We start from the raw sequence: 13,848 nt of genomic DNA on the forward strand, positions 1-13,848 counted from the left end.
ATCCCCCCCCCTTAAAATCCGAGATGTCCCAGCTCAGGAGCAAATTGTGAGTTGTTCTTTAGGCTGCGTGCGCAGGGCCTGTGTGGTAGGTGCCTGTAGCTGTTGGAAGGGGCTGTACAGAAACCTTCTGTTTAGTTTGTTGGTGATACTACGAGGGACAAAAAGCACCACATAGGATCATGGAGTTAAAGATGGAATTACAACGCCTGTGTGCAGTTTGGCTTTGTGTTGGCCTGGGCTGTTTTCTCTCATTTCTTAAAATGTGGTGCCTGTATTTCGTAATTCCAGAATGAAGTATGTCACTGATGCTTTTACTCCTTCTGTGTAAAATATTACCCCTTTAAAAATGAATATTTAAATAAAACAGACTTTCCCTTACCACACACCATAACTGAGGAAAATGGGGGGTGGGGGTGTTCTAGAAGAAAGGCTGGTACTTTCCATTTCTAGTCCCATCTTCTGGTGTGAGAAGTCCTCCCTGATCAACAAACACCCTGGAGGTGAAGGTGTGTTCTCTGCCTGACATGTGGCTTTGTGCTGAAACTCTTCCTGGCAAGGAGAACCAGGAGGCAGATGCTGGTTGTGCCGTAGCTTGCGTGCAGAGGCACTGCTTTCCCGCCGGGAAGGAAGGAAGACTGCCGGAGCACAGGGAATTCCCATTGACAGTTGGTTACGTCAGTGTGGAGATGCTTCGGGATCTCGCTGTAGGAGCACAACGCGGGGAGAGCGAAGCAGCTGGTGGCAGTCAGCTCGGAGGAACAGGACCGCTTGGGAAAGGGCTGGATTCTTTCCAGGCGCAAAAGAGGAGTGGGATGACAGGCTGCACTTGTAGGACTTCTCTTCCTGATGGAGATGCAGCCGGTTGGGTCTTCTGTGTTGCAGATCTGTTTCGCTGGAGGGTTATGTGAGGAAGCGGAGGCGGTGTGCTGGGAGAGGTGTTAGTGATGTTCTGCTGTCATTTGACACACGTAAGGAGCAGGTGTGCCCCAGGCCCCTGCCAGGAGGGTACCGAAGCAGTGCCCTGGCAATGTTTGGCGATACCCGTTTCCGATGGGAAATTAAAGTTGGCTCTGGGAATGTCCGGCAGCCGAGAGCCGGCTCCGGGTTGTGCCAGCCGTCTGCCAGCCGTGCTGGGACAGCTACAGCTGGTGGCCGTGCCACTAGTGAGTCCTGCAGCTCTAGGCCATCCATACGGCGCGGCCGCTGACGCCGTAGCGGGCAGTGTCCCGGGACGGTGGTGGGAAGGTGCCTGTGGAGCACATCCAGCCACCACCCCGCCAAGGGCAGGGCCTGCTGGGCCACCGCGCTCGCCCTTCCCTGCGCCAGGGCCGCCCTTCTGCTGGCCGGGGGGGTGGCACAGCGACCGGCGGGGACACGCCGCAGCAGCACGCGGCGCTGGGCGGACCCCCGCCCCCCTCCGAGGGGACGACAGCGGCGCCAACGCGTCTTGCCGAGGCGCTGCCGGTGGCCTTGGCGCCCCGCACATACCTGTCCGGGGGGGGAGGGGGGGATGATGCTCCCCCGGGGGGCGGGCGGAGCGGGGGGTCAGCTCTCCCACCGCCGCCCCCCCGCGCTGGGGGCGGGCCGGGGCGGGGGGAGCAGCGTCCCGGCGAGGCGGGGCCGCCGCGGGGCTCCCCTGCCGGGGGGGGTGGTGCCGGGGAGCGGCGCCGGGGCCGTGCGGGGCCGCTGCCCGGCAGAGGCGGGGCGGGGCGGCCATGGGCTCGGCGGCCTCGGCGCTGGGCCGCCCGCGGCGCGCCATGGGCCGGGTGGGCGCCGCGCCCCCCCCCCGCCGCGCCGCGCCCCCCCCCCGCCGCTGTCCGCGGTGCTGGAGCCCGGCGGGGGGGAGGCGGAGGAGGAGGAGGCGGCGCGCGGCCGGGGGGGGGACCCAGCGCCCCGCCGCAGCCCCGGCGGCCGTGAGTGTCTGCGGGGGGGGGGGGGGGAACCGCAGCTTGCCCGAGGGGGAAGGGCGGGGGGGGGGTCCCCAGGGCGGGTAACGGGCCGCGTGCTCCAGCGGTGGGGCGGGGGGGCGGATGAACCGCGCGGGGGGTCCCTGGCCGCCGTGCTCAGCCGCCCCGCTGCCTTACGCAGCCGGCCGGGCACAGCTTCGGGACCCTGCGGCGCCGGGAGTCTCCCCGCGGGACGGCGGCTGTCGGGAGTTGCTCCCTCTGGGTCAGAACGAACTCAGCCGAGTTGTGGCCCCGCGGTGCTGCCTGTGCCGCTGCTCCCGCCGCCCGCCGGTGCCGCAGCAGCCCCCCGGGCCGTCCGCGCGGTTGAAGCCAGCAGCGGGCTTCGTTCAGCCGCGAGTAGTGAAAGCGCCAGTCCGGGTACCGCCTTGGTGAGAAAGTCTTCACTAGGTTGCAAAGGCAGGCAGCGATGCCACCTCATCTGAAAACAAAGTCACATATATGAAAACAAAGTCACATACTCAGGGCGGTAAACCTGCTTTTTATGCTGCTAAACACCAGCTTTCTCCTGTTTGTAGACCTCCAGCTACAAGCTGATAGTAGCTGGTGTGGAGAGGTGGTGGGCAAGTGTCACTGTGTGACGAGGCTTCACAGCGCTCCCGGGCTGTGTCCACTCTCCAGGCCACACACACGGTTGAAATCGATGATCTAATGAAGTGTAAGAGTGCTAATTAAATGCCAAGTGTGGCTCCTCGCTTTTATACGCAGGATATCTCATGAGAAAGAAGGCTTGACCATGGTGACCTTGTCACTCATACCATCCCTCTTCCGATGTTAATATCTCCTGGTTATGACATTATACAAGTTGGAGCAACCATTTTTATGTCCCGTCAGGTTTTCTGAAGTCGCTGACTCAGCAATCTTTTCACTTCAGATCCTGTAGTTATGTCTTTGGTGCAATGCATTTGATATATGATCAACTTTATAATGCCAACACCATAAATTCCTCAAAAATTCAGAATAACAAGCCTGTAACCTGAAGTTATCCCTTGAAACAAGACGTAATGACAGTGGTTGATACCAATAACCTGCCATTAGGATTTAGGTAGTAATATTTTCTAACTCTTCGTGCTACAGGAGAAGAGTATGTCCGATGGAATATGCAGTCTGCTGGGTCTAAGTTTCTTCTTTACACCTGGTCAAGATGCTGTTTACCTGGCGTTTGAGTTGAAGAAATTAATTTGGCATTAAAATAGATTTTAAAGCACTCAACACTTCTTTTTTTTTTTCTCCCCCCTCTGAGCAGTTCATAGGTTGAAGACTTTAAATACTTTAAAAATCTTGCTCAAATGCACGACGAGAATCGTAGTCATTCCATCTAAGGTTATTACTGTGCTGAACCTCAAGGCAATGGTCTGCTGCTGGTACTTCCAAATTAATATTTAGGTTCACAGGGTGTTTGGTGTTGCTTTGCTGCATATTCTAGATCTAAATATTTCTCAGGATTGTTATTCTCTGCAATGATATCATCCTTTCTTCTGTTGCAGCCATTTGAGATATTTTTTAAGGTATTCCTCTTGTTTATGCCAGGAACATATACGAATAGTAGCTAAGCAGCGTCAAATGTAATAAGAAATAGATTTCCTCACTTATGTTGTAACCCATGTAATTAAACTTGGGAATGATGCCTTGCACTGGCTGCAAAATGAAATAATTAGTCATGATAAAGTGTTTTGAGATTGATTTATTTTCACTGAAGGAGGCTATAGTCAGGAACTCTGTGACTTGGCGGGGGTTTGCTTGCATCCAACTTAGAGGCTCACTTTTGGCCTGGGCTTGACTTGTCGGAGGGGCAGAGGTGCAGTGCTCTCCTGGGAGTTCCTGGGACACCATTCCTCAAGGGACCTACCTGGCAGCTTCCTGAGCTTTGGGTACAGGGATGGTGGGAAACGAAATCCGCTGTTTTGCTCAGTTCCCATCGCATATGTCAAAGAAAGGGCCTGACAGGATTCATCCTGAATGGCTGCAAGCACCAGCACGTGGCCTTCCCACTTAGGAACATTTTCATCCACTTAAGAACAAAATACCTTTCAGTTACAGTTTGCAGACTGCCTTCCAATGGTTTTATTGATCTTAAGGCACAGTAACATAATGGAGTCATATGCATATCATATAATGGCATGACGATGCTACGATTGCAGGGAGACTAGCTGTATAGAGTGTGGTATATGAATAAGACAAAAGGCTTAAATTAATGAAGCCTTAATTTATCTCTAATGAGTTTTTGATCGTAAAGCCTCAGGCAGCAGAGGAAAAAGGTTTGTTCTGGTGGAGTGCACCAGTCTGTCTAAATCACATGAGGCACCACCCACTCCATATCACACAAGACAAATGTAGGAAAACAGTCAAGCCCTCATTTACTAATTAGTGCTAAAAATTTGTGAATGAACTCCTTCATTCTTCCTCTTTTCAAGCACAGGATTTTTTACGGGAAAACGGATTCCTGTATTGTTATCAGTGACTGCTTGGCCTTTCACTGCTGTTGCTGTTAGCTCGAACTCCAACCACAGGTTTCTCTGATACCTCCAGAGCCCTTTCCCGGCCCGCAGCCAAGGATCTGAAACGTCCACCCGAGGCAAGAGTGCTCTTTCCCACAGCTGGCATGCAAACAAATATCCCATGTTGTCTCCTAGCAACCTAACCATCCTCTATAGAGCCCTCAGATGTGAAATAGCTCTTTCATGTCCAACCACAAACGTTACACCTCCCACCCCCTCCCTGCAACGATGAGAACCTGATATATTCCCCACAATGAGGGTGGGAGGGCTGGGTGAGATGCTTTGTTTCTCTGCCCAGGTGCCGAGCAGCCCCATCCCTTCCAGCCGGAAAGCACCGCCATCAGCGAGGTGCTGGGTAGTCACCTCCTGTTTCACACAGCGTGGGAGCGCATCAGTCACGGACCTTCCTGCCAGATCAATGGAAAAGGCTGTGTAGAAATATTACTGTCCTTGGGAGGGTGTGATCTGTGGTTAGTCTGTGGTTGAAATGCAATATATTGGTTCTGGATAAATTTATTTATTTATTTATTTTTATTAGTAAAACATTTCATCTAATCTGTGGGATGCGTTATTAAGCTAGAGTTATGCACACATACATACGTTAGAACAATGGCTGTCACCTCAAAGTGCCAAAGGCCTGAAGGGCAATTACAGGAAGGTGGGAGATAGTTTTAATGTCATGTTTCCATACACCGGGCTCTGTGACACTATTTGTTAGCTGTGTTGTTCTCTCTCCTGGCTCCAGGAGGGATTTACAACGAATACCACGGAGCAAACAGGAGGGGAAAGGAGAAACGAGATGGGGGTGGCAAGGCATTTTGCCTTTTGGGGGATTTTAAGCCACAAGCATAAGCATAAAAATTTCCTGCCATCAGCAAAAGTACTTCAAGATTTTAATTTTCCTTCTAGGGAAACAGCATTCTTTGAGTTGAGAACTTTGAAGCCCTTCCTCTACTAACAGTCAGATGCCTGCCATTCTTCACATGCTATGTTTTTTTCCATGGATTGTTATTGTTTTCTATTTTTGTCTGCTTCTCTACTTTCTCATTTCTCTACACGATCATTTTCTAAGACACCCAGAACTGTATCTCATCATGAATGCAAATCTACAGAATGTGTCTGACTTCTGGCAATATGTGCATACAAAACCAGTTAAAAAATTTATCTCTATTAATGACTTACTTATGGTGCCTCAGGGCTCTAGTGCTGGCTGTGTATGGAAAAAGGAGTAATTTAGGAGGCTAAATTTGTATTAAACAAGTGAGATATATGTCTCTAAATTGGGCTCTTGGGGACTGTTTCAGGGTAAGAGCGTGCAGCGCTGGTAAAACTTGTTAATTACCAGCTAGCAATGTGGTTCCTGCTGTGAAATAGGAAAGATCAGAACCCAGTCCATCTTAACCAGTTGAAAACGAGGAAAACCAGTAACATACTGATTTGATCCAAAGATCTAGATATGTGGCTGAGGTATTGCTGTGAAAAACTAAGTGGCTGACATTCTTTCAAGGTGGTAGTGTCTGGCTCTCAGAGTAGTGGGGGCATGTTGCCAGAATGCTAATAAGGGATTTTCAGAAAATGTCCCATTTAGTCAGTGGCTGGTGTGCCCACAGCCTTCTGGTCCGAAGCACAGACCTCCAGCATTTCAGCTAATGGCATCATTAACGCAGCAGTACGAGACTTTATTACCCTTTTGAGCACAGAAGGTGCACACTGCCAGTGGTCTGTTAGATTAATAATTGATGTGTAACAACATATTTGACAAGCTTATAGAAGAGCGGTTAGCAGGAAGCTTGCATTTTAGCTCGATGGTAGAAAAGACTGTGGTTCAAACTGTAGTTTGAGAAAGCACATAGTCTAAAAGGCAGAAGGTAAATAGATTATTTTGGTGTTTAAATATTAGACACACCCAGTTCTTCCTAGTGTCTCATTTAAAAATCCCCTGATACTTATAATCCATATGAATATAGTTATTTTCCTAGGAGTAAAGACTGGGAATGAAAATACTGAACACCTTCCAGTGGAAGAGACAGGAGTTATAGTCCAGGGGTTTTCAGGTCAGCGCTGCTTCTCTTTGGACAAAAAATACTTGTGTAGGGAACTTCTTTCTGTTTCTGAAGGACTTTGAATTGGTCCTCATGTTCTGAGGACCTTTGAGACAGACCTTCTAATTCAGCAGCCAGAATGCACAAACCTCTCTGGGGCCCAACTCTGAACACCCTGGGCAGCCCAAGTGCTGCACCCAACAGTGACTGGACAAACCTGGGTGCTGCTGGTTCTTGTATCCCTGGCGTGGGGATCTCATCTGCTCAGGCATTGCTCAGAAACACAGAGTGCCTGAGGTTGGAAGGGACCTCTGGGGGTCATCCTGCTCAACCACCCCTGCTCCAGCAGGTCTGTCTAGAACCAGTTGCCCAGGATCGTGTCCAGATGGCTTTTGAGTATCTCCAAGCATGGAGACTCCACTACCTCCCCGGGCAACCTGTGCCAGTGCTTGGCCATCCTCACAGGGACAGTGTTTCCTGATGTTCAGAGGGAACCTCCTGCGTGTCAGTGTGTGCACATTGCCTCTGGCCCTGTCACTGGGCACCACTGGGAAGAGCCTGGCTCCATCCTCTTTACACACTCCCTTCAGGTATTTCTACTCATTGAGATACCCCTAAAAAAGAGCCACTTTCCAGATGAGCAGCCACCAGGATATCCTGGTGCATGGGGTTGTTCCTCCCCAGGTGCAATTATGGTCTTGCATATTAAATGCAATATGCAAAAATATGCAATTAAATCACCTGTGCTTAGTGGGAAGATCCACTTTGCTCCAGGTGGGTTAAGGAGCTCGTACTGGATGAACAGGAACATTTTGTAAGATGAATGAAACCAATCTTCTTGTTCTACTTTTCTAAGCAAACTTTAATTTGTACTTTCAAGGTATACCACATTTTTTAAGTGCTCAAAACTGACAGGCAGGTTTCACCCACTTACCCCGGACAGCTCTGTGAGAAATACTCACTGCTGAAGTTTTTCCTGGATGCTGTCCTGCCCATACTCCCTTTAGGAGTGCCGCTTGGCATGTGGATGGTGACCGGAGAAAGAATATGGATTCTTCTCCTGCTTTTTCAGGATTTGGAATTGAGTTTGAGTTGTCTGGGCAAGCAAGAGCCTCGGGATCAGTGGGAGGGAGACTTCATGTTACACTTTTGATTTTATTTCAGCATACAGTACCAGGTACTTGTTACATACAGAAAGGTTGCCTTCCTCTTAGGTAAATAGGAATATTTATTCCATCTTTTAAAATACTTTTTCTCCTCTGTGGGGAACCTTCAGTGCCAAGACAGTAACAGCCTTACTGACCCTGATTAGCCCCTCCTCGGGTTTCCACCCACTCCACCCAAAGCCCAGGAGCTCCATTTAAGCTCACCCTGGGGTTATTGCTTCCCCCCAAGCAGTGCTGTAGGAGTGCTTGTCTTCATGGCTTCAGACCCCAGCACACTGGCTGCTTTTTGGCTGTCTTGTCACTGTGGGCTGGCCTGGCTACTGTGCAACTGACCTCAGGTACGCTTGCTGGACACCATCCTGGCTTGGTGTTGGACCCGTATTGTTACCATGAGCTTTCCTGGTGGTCTGGACATGTACTCACCTCTGGAGTTGCCCTGCTGTCTTGCTGGGGAGGTCAGATGGGTCCTTCTGGCCTGGAGATGCCCATCCCTTGAGGAGCAGCCAGCTTTTGCTGTGCCTGGACTGCTAAGCAATCTTTCAGCCTGCTTCTAGCGCTGGGGCAAAACAGTTTTGATCAGCCCTGCTGTGTCAACATGATGGCAGAAAGTTTTTTTTTTGGTAGGGCTGTTGCTTTTCAAGGTTTTTCTTGGGTTTTTTGGGTGTGTGTGTGTTGCTTTCTTGAAGTCATGTTCTGGAAAATCAAGATCTCTAGTTTAGCACAAAAATCTGAAAATAGCTGAATTACAAAACCTATTGAAAGTATTGGCATCACCTGGCTTGGATAGGCTGGAGCCTGGGGATAAGGACTGTGTAAGGAAGGTCTGTCTTTGGCGTCTGGAGAGGTTTGAGCTGGCTCTGCCTGCAGGAGCACCTCCAGAGCCAGGCGTGCCGGGCTGGTTATGCTGGGTACCGCGTTACCCAAGTCTGTTGGGATGCAGGCTGGTGGGGCCAGCACAGCGCGTGGCTCATCCCACATGGGCTGCCTGGCTCAGGGCCTGTGGCATTGGTGTGCTCTTGGTGGGGATGGCCAGGTATTCCCGGAGGAGAGTGTTCCCAAGGCCAACAGCAGTTCGGGATGCTCTTTCCATGTTTCATGGCAGCTCTTTCCTTGTCTCCTTGAGAGATGGTTCGTGGAAACCGCTCGCGGTGAGTGCAGGATGGGTGGTGGCCATGGGGCGCTGGCATCACTGTGTGCTGGGCCTGTGACCTGGTGCAGCAGCTTGTCAGCCCATCACGCAGCCCTGTGCTGCAGCTGTGGCCTCACTCAGGTCCCAAAGGAGCGCTTTAAGGAACGGAATGTCTTTTTCTGTAGTCTATATAAAAGCATAGATCCTAATTTTAAGTAATAACTAGGTCTTGGCAGCCTTTCCAAGGGACATAAAAGTTGTGCCTGTTTGATGGATGAGGGGATCCAAGTAGAGCACCCAGCTGAAAGGGAACAAGATACCGTGCCCTAAGGAGCTGCCACCTGCTGCTGGACTGAAGCAACTTGGCCAAGGCTTGTGGCAGATGGGCACTGAAATCCCTTCTCCCTGGTTTTATTCGGGTGCTCCATCTACCAGGCCATACAGCCCTTTGTGGGGTCTGGGATGTTATGGCAGACCTACACAGAGGTGACCTGGTGCCCCTGGCCTGCAGTGGGAATGCTCTTAAGAGTCTTGCTAAGTACTGAGCAGAAATGGGTGGTGAGGGATGTCTATTGACTGCTCGTGAGCAATAATTCCAATAGCTTATTTGGAAAACAAAAGACACCTTTTTCTCTTTTTTTCCCTCTCTTTTTTTTCTCTTTTTGAATGGGGAGGTCAAGCTTGCAGAAGCTACCCAGGCACTCCCAGTGACTATTGTCAGCATGTGATGGTGTGGAATTCAGGTTGAACTGCAAGGGTGGCAGATGCTTGTAATGATGTACTTTGTGATTTATTTACCTTTCCCCTGAGATCTATATTTAGCTGCTCAGTGCATTCTGAAAAGATGCATGCACCACCAGGCTCATCCAGGTCTCTATTGGCAAAGTCTGGGGGCACTGAAGTTTAATTGTTTGAATTTATTTCTAGAATTTAAAAACCCAGGGGAAAGGAAAAAGAACACCCCTGCCAATACAACTGTGACAGTTGAATTTTTGTTCTTGGTGAGCCAAAACAAACAGAAGAGTATTTTGCTCTAGTAAATGTGCAAATAACGCTTTGCTCCTTGTCTGTGCAGCAGAGTCCCTTGTAAATATTCAAATGGTTCCTCTCAGGGCCCAAGGATTGCAGGAGGACTGGGCTGGTCGGATGTGTAGAGTGCAGCTACCCACATTTCAGCAGCTCCAAAGTAATGCACGCTGAGCTCCTGTGATGGGAGATCAGCTTTATTCTGACGGAGGTTTGGAGAGCGGGCAGCTCTATGGGCGGTGTGTGCCTGCTGTAAGTGGAAAAGTGACGTCTGCACCTCTGCACTTTTGCAAGCAGAAGTTTCAATCTCTTTCCTGAGTAAATAAAGCCCATCCTATTTTATCTCACTTCTGCAATCTGCTTTCAAATTAGCTCTGGCAGGCAAGAAAAGCACGTTGGATGTTGGGAAGCGCTTCTGAGCAGATGACAGCTGTACCCCTCCGCTGCGATTTATTACCTGTTCCGCGAGGGTTTTGCCAGCGTTGTGGGTGCTGTGTGGAGCTGAAGGAGCTTTGGGCTGACTTACTACAGTGGTTCTTGTGTTGTGCTGCTTGTAGGTGGCTCAGGGCGACCTCTTTCTCTGCCTGCTGATGGAAAGGGAAGCAGGTGATGAGACTGGCTGTGCTCAGCACTGGGTACCGGTGCTGCTGCTTCTGGCTGTGTGGGCTTGTGCTGCTGGCAGTACGTGTTGGGGGGTGACGGGCTGAGGGTGAGGGTTTTCTTTCTGTATCTGGACTTGTGTGTTTCCGTAACATGTTCAAGTGGAATTTGTAAAGCTGTATGAGGAAGACTACAGGCATACTTCTGTGTCTGCATTTTCTCATCCATCTCTGTTTCCTTCTCTAAATGATGGATGTGTCTCTGCTCTGCTTGCCCTTGCCACCACAGAGGAACCTGCTTTTTGGTGTTGCCCTCAGCACTTGGGACTCAAATAGTATGGAAGCCTGACACTGGGATTTTTATAATACAAGGTGTGATAAAGATCATTGTTCTGAGCTATAATTAAGCGCTCCTCTTAATGTAGTGGGTATTGAAGGGAGCTTGATCGTTATTATTAACCGTAAGTGTGAATACTTGTAGCTGCACCAAATAACTGCAGCTGTTATATCATTGCTAATGCAACATAAAGCTGAATCCTCCCTCACTTAGTTTCCCTCCCAGGCTTTTCCTGGGTACAGTTGCATGCTTCAGCATATGTTGGTCTCCTGTGCTCTGCATATAATGATCCAGATCTTCGTTTCTGATGTCCCTTTTGGGCTGCTGCAATTACCTAAAGGAGGAGCAAAGCTGCTGGAGATGCTCGTTTTGCATGGGCCAAGGGATCTGGCTCATTTGGTTGGGTTTTTTTTGCCATGTGACCTCTACAGCCGCTGTGGCGTCAGTGTGTGGCAGCTAATCCAACAGTCAGGATTTTGCCAGTGCTGTACTTTCTCCTGCAAAGCCCCCAGGTGCTCTCAGGCTGTACCTGTGCTGCTAAATGACAGCCTGAATGCCATTTGCCCATTCTTCCCAGCTGTTCCCATCTGTGCTGCTGGCTTGTGGGAGCACCTGGATGCAGCTGGGTGGTGGCACACAGGGGACTGTTCTCATAGGTAGTAATGCAAGAGTGGCCCAGGTTTGGATGCCTTCATGGATGTGCCTTGGGACCACTGGGCGCTGTGGGACACCAGGCAGGCCAGCCTGTGCCACTTGGCAACGCAATCAGAGCCCGGCTGTGGCCCTGTCCTGTTTAGCCCTGCAGATGCAGCCTTGAAGGCTGACCACCGTTGTGTTGTTTGATGTGATAGGGCTCTGTACAAGAGGAATTCCTTACAACTGCAGAGTTTTGTAGTATTCTCCTGGAATGGAGATTGGAACCTGGCTCCCATTGCCTCTGTGCAGGGCTGGAATTTACTTACCTGCATCCATAAGACTCCTTCAATTCTGTGATCCTGCGTTGCATCAGCATTGAGCTGGCCACTGGAGAAACTGAATTTTATTCTTAATGAGAGTGAATAAATGAAATTGGCAGCTGAAAAGTTTTTTCTCAGACTGGCAGAATTTCTTCCATGTACAAGTTCCGGATGGTACAGAACCACCATCTGCAGAGCCCAGCAGCCTCTTGTTCCTCATGCACGTACTGTGGGCTTATACACACCCTTCTTCAATGCTCTCTTATTGGTGTTCAGGGTAAACCTCTGTCTATAAGCTACAGTCCTGCTTTGGTGAAGGGACAGGCTATTCGGGACAGACTTCTGAAAATGTAAGCATTACTAGTGCAAGATGAGAAGTAAATCGGAGGTGTGGCACTGCTCTGGTTTTCTGTATTAGTGCTAATAAGAGTTCTTCAATCGTGATTTGCGAGTATATAATCTGTTATCACAACAAACTAAAATTTTCTGGTTTAATTTTATTGACTCTATTTGAAGTATGGCATTAGAGTTGTTGTCTCCCCAGGAGAAGAGGAAAGGAAGAGTTAAAAGCAAGGAAACTTGTGCAGCAAGATAAAAATTGTTTAATAAGCAAAGGACAAGTGGAAAAAGAGAGAAAGCCAGCTAAAGCAATGCAAAGGTAACCACACGCCACCTCCCATGAGAAGGCCAATGCCCAGCCAGTTCCTGAGCAAAAGATGGCTAATGCCTCTAAAATCCCTTCCTCTCTCTTTTTATTGCTGAGCATGATGTTAAATGGCACAGAATATCTCTTTGGTGAGTTGAGGTCATCTGCATGGCTGTGACACACACCACCCCCACCCCCAGCCTCTTGCACAACCCCTATGTATTCCCTGGGGGGATGCAGTGAGTAACAGAGAATGCCCTGACGCAGACACTGCTCATCCCCAGCTGAAACACCAGCGTGTTACCAGCATCGTTCTGGCCACTAATCTAAACCACAGCACCACCCAAACTGCTATGGAGAAAATTAATTCTGTCCCAGCCAGACCCGATGGAATGTTATAAACCCAATGGGATTGATTATTCTTTTTCTAATGAGAAATAGGAAATTCTTCACCACCAGGTGTAGCCCTGCAACTGGATCGTTGGTAACGATCTGTTGTCATCTGAAAGTAGAATATTTGCAGGCAATTGCCCAAATTTGAATGGGCTTTTGGCACGCCACACTTTCTATCTGATGGGGACGTGGCCAGCACATCAGCTGGAGTACGGCTGGTTTTTAGCCAGTGAATTATATTATTAATACTATTTTACCCTGCTACCACAGAAACAACAGCAGCAGTGAGGTACAGCCTTTAAAGGCTTGAAGTGCACAGCTGTTCGTGGATTTTTAAAGTCTTGGTACTCACTGATCCTGGCAGGAGTGCCAGCGGGGCTGTGCTGCGCTGTGGTGCCCCTGCCTGCCCACCTCGCTGCGCGGGCTCTGCGTTGGGCAAGGGTCTGAAGTGCTCAAGCTGGCACGTCTGCCCGCTCAGTGCAAGGAGCGCCGGGCTGCGAACAAACAGATCCCCGTCTTGTGGTGATCTGGAGAAGGACGAATACTGACTGAAGCAGCGTTCACCTTATTTGTGTATGCAAGTAAGATTTACATGGGTTAAATTTTCTTGCACTCCAACTGTGGAGGCAGTATCTAAAAGGTTGGAGTAACTTTTTTGGCTGTCCCTCTACACCTCCCAACAAAAAAATCAGGGATGTTTAGACATGACATTTGGAAACAATCAGTAGCAATGTGGAAGAAATGTACATCTGACTTTTTTTTTCTACATTGGCAGTTTCTTTTGTTTCACTGAGCCATGTTCGAAAATAAAATGTACCAACTGTGTAGTGTCAATGACTCAAAGAAAACAGTCGCTCTCTTCAAAAGAACACCCAAGCAGCAAATGATGCTGAATTGCATGGCTCCTGTTGTCGCCCCCAGGACCATTAGCAGCTGGGATATGTTCGGAGGTTGCCAGACAAGGACAGGTTAGCACTGCTGGATGAGTACAGCACGTGGTGTGCTGCTGGCCTCTGCTGCAGAGGTGTCATAGAAAAGAGAAACAAAGAAAGTGTAAGTTGGTTTTTGTGTGTTTGGTTTTTTGGGGGTTTT

The 13,848-nt window shown here is 49.6% G+C and overlaps 1 protein-coding gene across 1 annotated transcript in view; it reads left to right on the forward strand.

Moving 5' to 3' along the window:
- Positions 1-1,694: 1,694 nt before the first annotated feature.
- Positions 1,695-13,848, forward strand: part of LOC101920115 (dual specificity calcium/calmodulin-dependent 3',5'-cyclic nucleotide phosphodiesterase 1C) — a 372,306-nt gene continuing 360,152 nt past the window's right edge. The window contains exon 1 of the mRNA XM_055805463.1: positions 1,695-1,913. The gene's annotated coding sequence lies outside the window, so the exon portion shown is untranslated. The remainder of the gene's footprint in view (positions 1,914-13,848) is intronic.

This window comes from Falco peregrinus, chromosome 5 (assembly GCF_023634155.1).
Source record: "Falco peregrinus isolate bFalPer1 chromosome 5, bFalPer1.pri, whole genome shotgun sequence".
Classification (NCBI taxonomy): Eukaryota; Metazoa; Chordata; class Aves; order Falconiformes; family Falconidae; genus Falco; species Falco peregrinus.